Consider the following 11630-nt stretch of genomic DNA (forward strand, 5'->3'; position numbering starts at 1 on the left):
CTAATGTGCATCCAAATAGGTGGTGGGCCATAGCAAGCTAGCTACCTGCTTTAGTTTTTGAGATGATCATCTCTGTCAAGGGTGAAGCTGGTTTTGACATATTGTGTATATGTATTTATTCTGAACACATTTCTGTTTGTTGGCAATGTCAATTCTTGCAATTTTCAAAATGCTTACTTTTATGTTCTCTAGCTGGACAGGCAAACGCTGCCTAGTACTAAACTGTAAATCAATCAAAACTTGTGTACTATCTGTGGTACTTTCTCTGCTCAACACCTCTGCTAATCACGTTATCAGTACCTAAAGCAGTAGACAGCTGGTGACAGCTCAAGAGAGATCTCCCTGACAAACTATTATCGGGTAAAGTATTTATTTATTTGTAATCTAACTATTTAGCAAGCTGTAAAATTACTCCCAATGTACAACCCAGCAACCATAGTAATGTAGCAGCTTGCTAGTAAGCGAGCGAGTTACAACAAGTAGATCTGTTGCTAGCTAGCAGGATAAGATAGCTTTGTTCACTAGCTAGCATGTCATTCCTGGAAAAGGGAGTGTTTTAGCTTTCAGTTTATTCCAAGTAATAATTTAAGACTACAAAAATCTATTGGACAAGTAGTGTAAATCTAACATAAAGGCAGGATCCAGAAATTTCATTCATACTGACAATTAAGGAATTCCACATTATTCCTGTCTATAGTTGGAGTAGGACGATTGCAGAGAACCCCGCCTCAGACTGTCAGGATGTTCATTTTCTAGCTCACAAACTACATTCCTTTACTGTGATGATTTATTGTATTCATTCCTGTCTCTCATTTTTGTCTCACATGATCTATTCAGCTCTCCTGTGTCCCGCTCCCAGAGATCAACCAAGTGCTATTCACCAAGCATGGGCTGATTCACTCACCTACTGCAATTTGAACTAGCACTGCCGTCACTATTTAGATATTGGGACCACATATGCATTTGACTGTTGTCTTTTTTTTGTGATTTTGTCTGCACAGTCTGGTGCATTTTAGAGTAGAAGAACACCCACTACAGATACATGTGCTTGTTTGAGCATTTCAAAGACTACATTCAATGTAGAATCAGTTGAACAGGTTACAAACAGATTATTTTACTATTGTAAAATGCAGTGGGGAGAATTCTATTGTCCCATTCAGGAGCTCAGACTTTTGCCATAGATGGTCGAGTTCTCGTCTCTGGACCACACACGTTATGCTAAAGCACTTGTCTCTCTCAACATCGGTCAGCTACATTGGTGACCAGGGTGGGTTTATTTTGATACGTCTAACGGGCCTGGGCACACAAATGCTCCTAGAGAGAAGGGAGGGGTACTGAAGCATGTGTTGTTGACAGTTCTACAGTCTACATCAGAAACCCAGACGTTTTGGCAGATGGTAAAGCTCTTATTTCTGGACTGCAACATTGTAAGATTGTGCTTTCCATGGCACCTGATATACATTGATTGGTTACACTATATTTAGATACTTCATATACTGCCTGAGACATCTTTACTATTTGTCTCTGTACTCAATAAATGGTGAAACACTATTTGGGATGGTGTTCTTTGTTCCAATGTATATACATGAAACTAAGGCCGGCTCTAGCCATTTGGGGGCCCTAAGGAAGATTTGGTTGGGGCCCCCCACCTCGCAGCAAAACATTTTAGTGGCCCCGGGTGTCACACTCATTGTACGAACTGGAAGCATACTCGTACCAACTTGCAGTGTGATCTGGGTTCCACATATTTTATTTAAGTGAAACGTACAAAACAATAAAGAATAAACGAAACGTGACTAAGTGGTGCACATGCACAAAATACAAAATAATATCCCACAAACACAGGTGGGAAAAATGCTACCTAAATATGATCCCCAATTAGAGACAACAATTCCCAGCTGCCTCTAATTGGGAATCATACAAATCACCAACATAGAAATAATAAACTAGAATACCCCCCAGTCACGCCCTGACCTACTACACCATAGAGAAATAAGGGCTCTCTATGGTCAGGGCGTGACAGTACCCCCCCCCCCCCCCCCCCCGCCCCAAGGTGCGGACTCCGGCCGCAAAACCTGAAACGAAATCCTGTCATGGAGCGGGACTGGGCGACGTATCTGGACTGAGCACCGGTGCAGAAGAAGACTCCAGCCATGGAGCAGGTCTGGACGTCGTGCCTGGACTGGGCATCGGCGCAGGGGAAGGCTCCGGCCATGGAGCTGAGTTGGCCACCGTGCCTGGACTGGGTAGCAGCGCAAAGGAAGGCTCCAGCCTTGGAGCGGGACTGGACGTCGTGCCTGGACTGAACATTGGCGCAGAGGAAGGCTCCAGCCTTGGAGCGGGACTGGACGCCGTGCCTGGACTGTAGACCGTCTCAGGAGGTTCCGGACTGTGGACCGTCTCAGGAGGTTCCGGACTGTGGACCGTCTCAGGAGGTTCCGGACTGTGGACCGTCTCAGGGGTTTCCGAACTGTGGACCGTCTCAGGAGGTTCCGAACTGTGGACCGTCGTTGGAGGTTCCGGACTGTGGACCGTCGTTGGAGGTTCCGGACTGTGAAACGTCGCCGAAAACTCTGGACTAGGGACTGTCGCCGGAAGCTCTGGACTGGGAACCGTCGCCGAAAGCTCTGGACTGGGAACCGTCGCCAGAAGCTCTGGACTGGGAACTGTCGCCGGAAGCTCAGGACTGTGAAGCCGCACTGGAGGCCTGATGCGTGGGGCTGGCACAGGACGTACTGGGCTGTGGAGATGTACTGGAGACCTGGTGCGTAGAACCAGCATCAATGGTACCGGTTCGATGACACACCCGTGCGAGGAGCTGGCACAAGACGTACTGGGCTGTGGAAGTGCACTGGAGACCTGGTGCGTAGAACCGGCACACATGGTACCGGACTGGTGACACACACTTCAGGGTGAGTGCGAGGAGCAGGCACAGGACGTACCGGACTGGGGAGGCGCACTGGAGGCCTGATGCGTGGGACCGGCACAAGTTGCACTGGACTAGTGACACGCTCCTCCAAACGCCTGCGTTGCTGCATACTCCTAGCCAACTCCATTCTCCGGTATCCCTCCTCGCATTGTTCCATTGACTCCCAGGCGGGCTCTGGTACTCTCATTGGTACGACTGACCACCTCTCTATCTCTTCCCAGGTTGTCACTGGCTCACTCCCTGGCTCCGATGATCACCCCGTGTGCCCCCCCCCAAAATATTTTTTGGAGGGGGCTGTCTTTTGGGCTTTCTACGTGGCCACGAACCCTGGTGTCGTCGCTGTCCTCCCTTCTCTCCGTTCGTCTGCTTCCAAGGAAGGCTTTCATCTCCAGCCATAATTTCCTCCCAAGTCCAGAATGTCTTCTCCTCCTTTATCTCCTCCCAAGCCCAGGATACCTTCTCTTCCCGGGCATGCTGCTTGGTCCTGGTGTGGTGGGATATTCTGTCACGCTCGTCGTACGAACTGGAAGCATACTTGGACCAACGTGCAGCGTGATCTGGGTTCCACATATTTTATTTAAGTGAAACGTACAAAACAATAAAGAATAAACGAAACGTGACTAAGTGGTGCACATGCACAAAATACAAAATAATATCCCACAAACACAGGTGGGAAAAATGCTACCTAAATATGATCCCCAATTAGAGACAACAATTCCCAGCTGCCTCTAATTGGGAATCATACAAATCACCAACATAGAAATAATAAACTAGAACTCCACATAGAAATAATAAACTAGAATACCCCCCAGTCACGCCCTGACCTACTACACCATAGAGAAACAAGGGCTCTCTATGGTCAGGGCGTCACACGGGAGAGAACGTTTTAAGTTTTAAAAGTTCATTTCCCGCAATTCTATACATTTTGCCATGGTGCGAAGAGAAAATGTTGCAATTTTATAACAAATTGAATGCAATTCAAAAAAAATTGCCATGGGGCAGATACATTTTTTTTGTTCAGTTTTACAGCTAATTTCCTGCAATTCTACCCATTTTGCCATGGGGTGGAAATACATTTTTGCAGTTTTAAACACCCACAGGAGTGGAAATTAACTTTTTATCAGCTGAAAGATAATGCCCATAGCTTACCCATAACGTTGCACAATGATTTAAGTCAATAAGTCATTGTTTTAGTCAAAGTATGATATATTTGGGGTTGAAGTGGGAAATCCAAAGTGGTAACTTTGGATAGTTTCTGTGTCAAAGCCATATGTTTCCCCTATGATATGACGTGCTAATACCTTTCAGTCTACGTTTCTTTTCAGGGCTGGGTTTTATTTGAATGTTACCACCCACCATCATGGCATTTATTAATCAGAAACACCTGCAAAGTTCTTCCTCTTTACAAGTCGCGACTGAGCTGAGCAATATAATAGATAATCTTTGGCTGATCCAAACAGCTTTTCGCCGTAGCCTACACATGGCCGCCTGAGCCATGCAGAAAATGAAAATAGGGTTTGCAAACTTGTGTTTTTGCACCTCCACTTTTTACCAGCAAAGTATCATATTCTATTGGATAATTTGTAAATGTTCCCTTCTTTTTTAGCTAGTCTATATAAAAAAATACTATTTTATAAATGGTAAAATTGTGTGTGATATGATTGCATTTTGGAACCCCGCTCCCCCCGTCGCCCCAAGATGAATGGTTTTGATTGGTGCAGCAACAAATCACAAGTGTCTACTTGTTGTTAATTCTCGAATCCACGTGGAAATCATCACAACGTTCCACACCCTAATTTGTGAATATGTATTAGCAGCCTGCGTCATTCTTCGGAGGTGGAACCTAAATAATTTATTTCCGCTATCGGACAGGAATTACGTAGAAATAGTGGCGGCATTGCCCTCTGGTGGGAGCCTTTAATGCTAAAATCCTTCAATTCTACACATTTTGCCATGACTTATGCCAAGTTAATATGATATCTTAATGAGAATGACCAACAAAATCAATGGGAGCCTCCTGGAGGTCAGGGCTCCTGGGCATGTGCCCTGTGTGCCCAGTCAGTATTCGGCCATGATTACAGCAAGTTTAGATGGCTAGATGAACTATCAATCAAACAATTGACATGGCTAATTGTCAGCTAATTGAGTGGCTGACATAACAAGAGGAAGACTGCTGATGCATAACCAAATGTATAAATTGCACTTGGTGTATTTTACTATTCTTACTCTCAATAATACATTTGTGTGTGTGTGTGTGTGTGTGCGTGTGTAGGGAGGGGGGGGGGGTATATTTTGATTCAGAGAGTTTGTTAGTCACATGCACAGGGTTGCAGATGTAAATGCAGGATACAGTGGAAATCTTAAGCGCTGAGCTTCAACAGTGTAGGTCAAAGGGAAGTGAATGAAACATTTCCCCTTTGGGGACAGTTGGAGACTTTGAAAAGAAATCCATAGTTCATAGTAGAATGATGAATGGATTGGCCAGATTTTGGCATCATCAAACTTTTAGAAAGTTAGTAGGAAAGTTAATCATTTAAATCACCTAAATATACTCACATTCACTGAACTCAAACATTCATTTCCCTACTGCTTTTTCTATAATCCTACAGGCTCTGTTATTCTCCATACCTTATATTCCAATGCATCCAACATTATGCAGGCCCACCATGGTATTGGGCAGCAGCTATTTAAGAACTCACCTGGTTTAGAAATCAAACTCTGGTTATCTTATTGCAGAGTACATTGTACAACTGTTTTTAGAGAAGATTGTATTGCAATTTGCAAAGTACGCTATATGTGTAGGCTATGCCATATGTATTGGCTAATATGCATATGCACCTGTCTAGCGTACATGACACATCTGCATGCTTTTATTTGGGTTTCTATGCAAAGTATATGATTGAATGTTTCTGTAAGACTGCAGCTAGTTACTTGAAATGAGACATAATCATGCCAAAACATGAAAAAAAACGTGTTTAATTCACAGACATATAGCTAATGAAACACAAATGGACATTTACAATAGCTGGCTAGGCTAGTCAAAACTGTAACATTGGCTAGCTTTCCATAAATTGGCTAAATGGTCAACGGAGTTACCTCTTCATACTGTCAAGACCATTCGTATTGGATTCTGCATCAAGTGCACTCGAAAACAGATATTTCTCTTATTTCAGTCTGGGAGCTAGCTAGCTATATCTGGTCCACTTCATCAGACAGCAGCTGGCGTTTTTACATAGCTGTGTTTACATGGTAAATAGAAACAGGCCATTGGCTGCCTTCATCATGAGGGATATGTATGGGTGTTCTGATTGGTACCAAGTTTAGCAGTTTTGCATATTTTCTTGAGCAGACAGTGTGTTGAAATATACTTTTTATGAGAAAATGTGCAGGAATTGAAGGTGCCAACAAATGTTATAGTCATCATATGAATGTTTTATTGTAATTTACAAAAAAAATCAGCTCCTCCCTCGCCAGGGATTGATCATGTCAGATGATTCTAGGAGTGGTGGTTGGAGTCAGGCGCAGAGAGCAGAGGTAAAGTATACAGTCTTTATTTTCTCCGGCAACAAACTGGTCACGCCAAAACAGAAGGGCGCGTAATAATAATGACCAACCCAAAACACAGGGCAAAACGGTCCGAAGAGAGAAAATAAGACGTCAGCCAGCACAAAACACCAAAACACAAAAACATCCAAAATACAACTAGCGAAGCAACTACATTCACAGGCCCACCGTCCTGAGTGGACAACAAACAATCCCGCACAAAAATCCCAACTGAAAACACACATTAAATAAGTCCCCACTAATGACATACACAAAACAGGTGCGGAACAGACAGACAAACTAAACGAAACTGAAACAACGATCGGTGGCAGCTAATAGGCCGGCGACGACGACCGGCGAGCGCCGCCCGACCGAGGAGGGGCGCCACTTTCGTTGGATCCTGTGACAGATCAACTTCACGTTTTTCGGCTTTGGCCCACCACCTAAAATAAACAAATAAATATGAACATGAATAATGACAAATAATCAAAGGCAAAAACACCTGTGCTCCATAGTTTTCATGAACACAGCAGGGGATAATGTAGTCTACAACACAGGATGAAGGGCATTTGTTTTGGGATAATAATTAGGACTGATAATAAATATAGTTCTGTATGCATAACATGAGAGAGAAGGCAAAACAATGTTGGATATTATGTGACACTTGTAATAAACTATATAGGTGCCAACTATATAAATAATTTCAAATATTGAAATATAGCCTACACTATTGTTTTGGGGAGATTTGTGAAGTAATTTTGTAGTTACTTTCCACCAAAATGAATTATTTGCAGGGATGTTAAATATAATTTGTTCTATTTTGTTCAATGTTTGTTCTACCTCCAAGAACCAGAACCAGCAGGGAATCAGGAAGATGGTGCTGTTTGTAAACTGAAAATGGTGTCTGTCCTACCTACCACTCTGTGTCAATAGATTAAACAAGAAACTTGATAGGCATGCCATTAAAAAAATTATCAAGAAATGGTATTCTGTCATTTATTTGCCTATTACAAACTTATCATTGACAGGGCTATTTGATTGTGGAAAGTTTACGGAATGCAACTTTAAGATAATTTTGAGATCAAGTTACTTCAATGCAAGTTGCATACCATAGCTTAAAGAATTGGGTAAAAAGTCATGCACTTTTCCATATATAACATATAAATCAATGAATTGAAGAATCAAATAAAGTAGCTGATCTGGGCATCAATCAATCCTATAATGAATTACCCAGATCGAAAGAACATTTGTGATGATTAGGTCATAATTCCGAGAATTACCGAACTTGCCACCGGGGGCCTCCAACGGTCATGGGCAGAGAGAAGCAAAACATATTACCCTAATTGTGTAATATGCAAACTACTGACCGCCCAATTACAAGACTTAATAACGCATAAACGATGCAAGTTCTGTTTTTAAGACGGACAGGCTACAGTATGTGTTAATTCAGTCAAAGGACTGGCGCGGCTGTCAACACAGGCCAGTTAGATAGGCTTTGTCTCTCTGTTTCAGGAGCCTCAGCTGACTCTGTATTCAAAAGACTGAGAGTTAATGACAGAGAATCTGAGTGTTAAATTAACAGTAATTATATGGCCTGCATGCTGTAAAGATTCAATTTCTCCAACTCTAATGGGGTAAGTGTCCCCACGCGCAGTGAGTTTCCGCTTTATGATATTTATAATACAGATAGTACACACTCTTGGCAAGGAGCAGGCTAATTGTGTGTACAACGGGGTGACCACAGCATGGCCCTCCCCCTGTGGGAACCCTAAAGCAGGGGTGAGTGAGGCTGGGGGGTTTCCTTTATGCTGCTGGATACAGGGAGATAATGGCCATTCCTCCACAGCTGGCCCACATAATCAAAGGGAGAGGGGCTCGGAGGATTCCAGCTTTAACCAGGCCTTTGTGTCGACTAATTACATCTGAATGCAAGACCCCAAGAACCCACCTCCCCCCATCTCGACCTGTGCAGAATACACCAAACAGCCCTTTAGATAGAGTGAGAGAAACACACACACACTCACACCAACACACACGCACACACACACATACACACACACACGCACACACACACACCCCAGTGAGTTTCTCTTCAAAGTTCCCCGTCTCCAACACATGTGGCACTCGGCATTAGATCAGGTCTCAGTGGGCTGGCTGCACTCAGGAGAGAAGAGGTTTGGAGGACTGCAGGAGAATGGAAAAGTCTGAAGAGCCTTGGCCCTATTCCCCAACCTCAACCTCAATCTCTATACCTCAAACTCAATCTCTATACCCCAACCCCCACTCCTATCACCATAGCTCTCCTCTGAAGACTTGTATGCTCCAGCTTACACTTACACAAGCTTACGCGTTGTATTCGTATTTCCATTGTGAAAACAAACGTGTAATAGCATAATGTTTGAGATTGTAAAATTGTTTTGGGTGGGCTATTTAATAATCTATACTCTGTTTTATGTGCAGGATATGATGTGTGTGTGTGCATGCGTGTTTGAGTGTTCCTTTTCCCAGTGCAAATACACCCAGTCCTGGTCGTATTGTTCTCCCTATAGTGCAGTGTGTTTGAGTCAGGGTTATGAGGTCTCTCTCTACCTCTTCGTCCCTCCTTTTCTCTCTTCCTTCCTCCCTCCCTTCCTCTCTCTGGATATAATGTGCCTGTGTGTGTGTGTGCGCCTGTGTGTGAGTCAGGGTTAGGAGGTCTCGCTGGCGCTCAGTTTAGCATTGATTTATTCTCTTTCTCCAATTTATTTCCCCTTCGCCTGATCTGCCTCTGGGAGGACGAATGGAGGAGAAACGCCAAGCACACTCTCCGTCTCCCACACTACGTACAGCACCACACACACACACCACAAACACACAAACGCACCACACACACGCATACACACACACGCACCACACACACGCATACACACACAGGCATACACACACACACACACACACACACACACACACACACACACACACACACACACACACAGTATAATAAACTCACATTCTGCCAATCACACACACAGAGACAGCACGAATATCAGGATGTGTGCAAATTCACACCCAGCCGCATGCACAGACACGCACACAAGCAATAACGCACACACACACGGATGGATCCACAGAATGTAGCATATGACCATCTAAAATGGACTCATAAATAAACAAGGGAACATCTCCCACCACTGGGTGAGTGGTCATATTTCACTGGGGAGCATTCTAACAGTGACATATATTAATTAATCTTGTGTTACGCCGTATAATGTCCTGAACAAACCCAGGATAGAGGAGCTGTACATACGGTCATATTTAACAGTTTTACTGGAGGAGCACTGTAATGGGGTGTAATGTCCTGGAGAGAAGTATGTGTGTCACATCTGCTTCTGTACATGATAGTGAATCCCTTTTAGCCCCTCTCCTCCACTCCTCTTCTCCTCCACTCCTCCACTCGGATGAGTAACGAAAGAAGACCAAGAAAGAAAGAGTGTAGAAACAGAGGAGAGGGAAAGGGGGTGTTAAACCCACTTGAAAGCTCCCCCCGATCGATAGTGACGGGCCAAGCACAGATTAAACCCAGGCTAAGTCCACTCTAATCAATACTGATGGCCAACTCAGGGGTTAAAACACAAGTCAATCTCAGTAGATCTATACAGACAATATAGCACTGTGGCCCATAGCATGGATACATCTACAGCCATCCATACAAATGGACGCACCACAGGGTAACATTTACGTGTATTCAGTATGGATGACTCCCACTATGGGCTGGAACAGTGGTAAATCTAGATGTATGGGTGACTCCCACTCTGGGCTGGAACAGTGGTAAATCTAGATGTATGGATGACTCCCACTATGGGCTGGAACAGTGGTAAATCTAGATGTATGGGTGACTCCCACTATGGGCTGGAACAGTGGTAAATCTAGATGTATGGGTGACTCCCACTATGGGCTGGAACAGTGGTAAATCTAGATGTATGGATGACTCCCACTCTGGGCTGGAACAGTGGTAAATCTAGATGTATGGATGACTCCCACTATGGGCTGGAACAGTGGTAAATCTAGATGTATGGATGACTCCCACTATGGGCTGGAACAGTGGTAAATCTAGATGTATGGATGACTCCCACTCTGGGCTGGAACAGTGGTAAATCTAGATGTATGGATGACTCCCACTATGGGCTGGAACAGTGGTAAATCTAGATGTATGGATGACTCCCACTATGGGCTAGAACAGTGGTAAATCTAGATGTATGGATGACTCCCACTATGGGCTGGAACAGTGGTAAATCTAGATGTATGGATGACTCCCACTATGGGCTGGAACAGTGGTAAATCTAGATGTATGGATGACTCCCACTATGGGCTGGAACAGTGGTAAATCTAGATGTATGGATGACTCCCACTATGGGCTGGAACAGTGGTAAATCTAGATGTATGGATGACTCCCACTATGGGCTGGAACAGTGGTAAATCTAGATGTATGGATGACTCCCACTATGGGCTGGAACAGTGGTAAAACTAGATGTATGGATGACTCCCACTATGGGCTGGAACAGTGGTAAATCTAGATGTATGCATGTATGGATGGGTCCGTTGTGGACTTGGAGAGTTAGACTGTCACTCTTCACTTGTTATTGGAGATGGGCAGGTAAATCTATCCTAAATGTATTTGATGGGAGTGCTTGAGATGTGATGCATTTGTGTGTGAGCGCGCGCGTGTGTGTGTGTGTGTGTGTGTGTGTGTGTGGTTTTGTCTGTTTCTGATATTGTAAGACAGAAAGGGAGAGAAAGAGAGAGAAGGGAAAAGGAGAGAAAGCAATTGGGTTCTCACTCATGATTGACTTTGTCAGACCACGCACAAGAGATGTACGCTGGACTGCAGGACTGACCAAATTGATCCAGCAATCACACGCCAAAGTATCAATGACCAATAATGATCAATAAAGTCATTGATGGGTGACGATCCAAACTTCAAATCAGGGAAACTTATGTGATCGTCTATAGTGGTCATCCTGGAGAGCTATGACAGGTGCAGGTTTTAGTTCCAGCCCAGCAGTAACACACCTGATTTCACTAACCAATTATCAAGCTTGCTGGGTTGGAACAAAAGCCTGCACGCCCTGTACATCTCCGGGACTAGGGTTGGCGATCACTAAAACTTCATCATGTTGAT

This window comes from Salmo trutta, chromosome 35, assembly GCF_901001165.1.
Source record: "Salmo trutta chromosome 35, fSalTru1.1, whole genome shotgun sequence".
Classification (NCBI taxonomy): Eukaryota; Metazoa; Chordata; class Actinopteri; order Salmoniformes; family Salmonidae; genus Salmo; species Salmo trutta.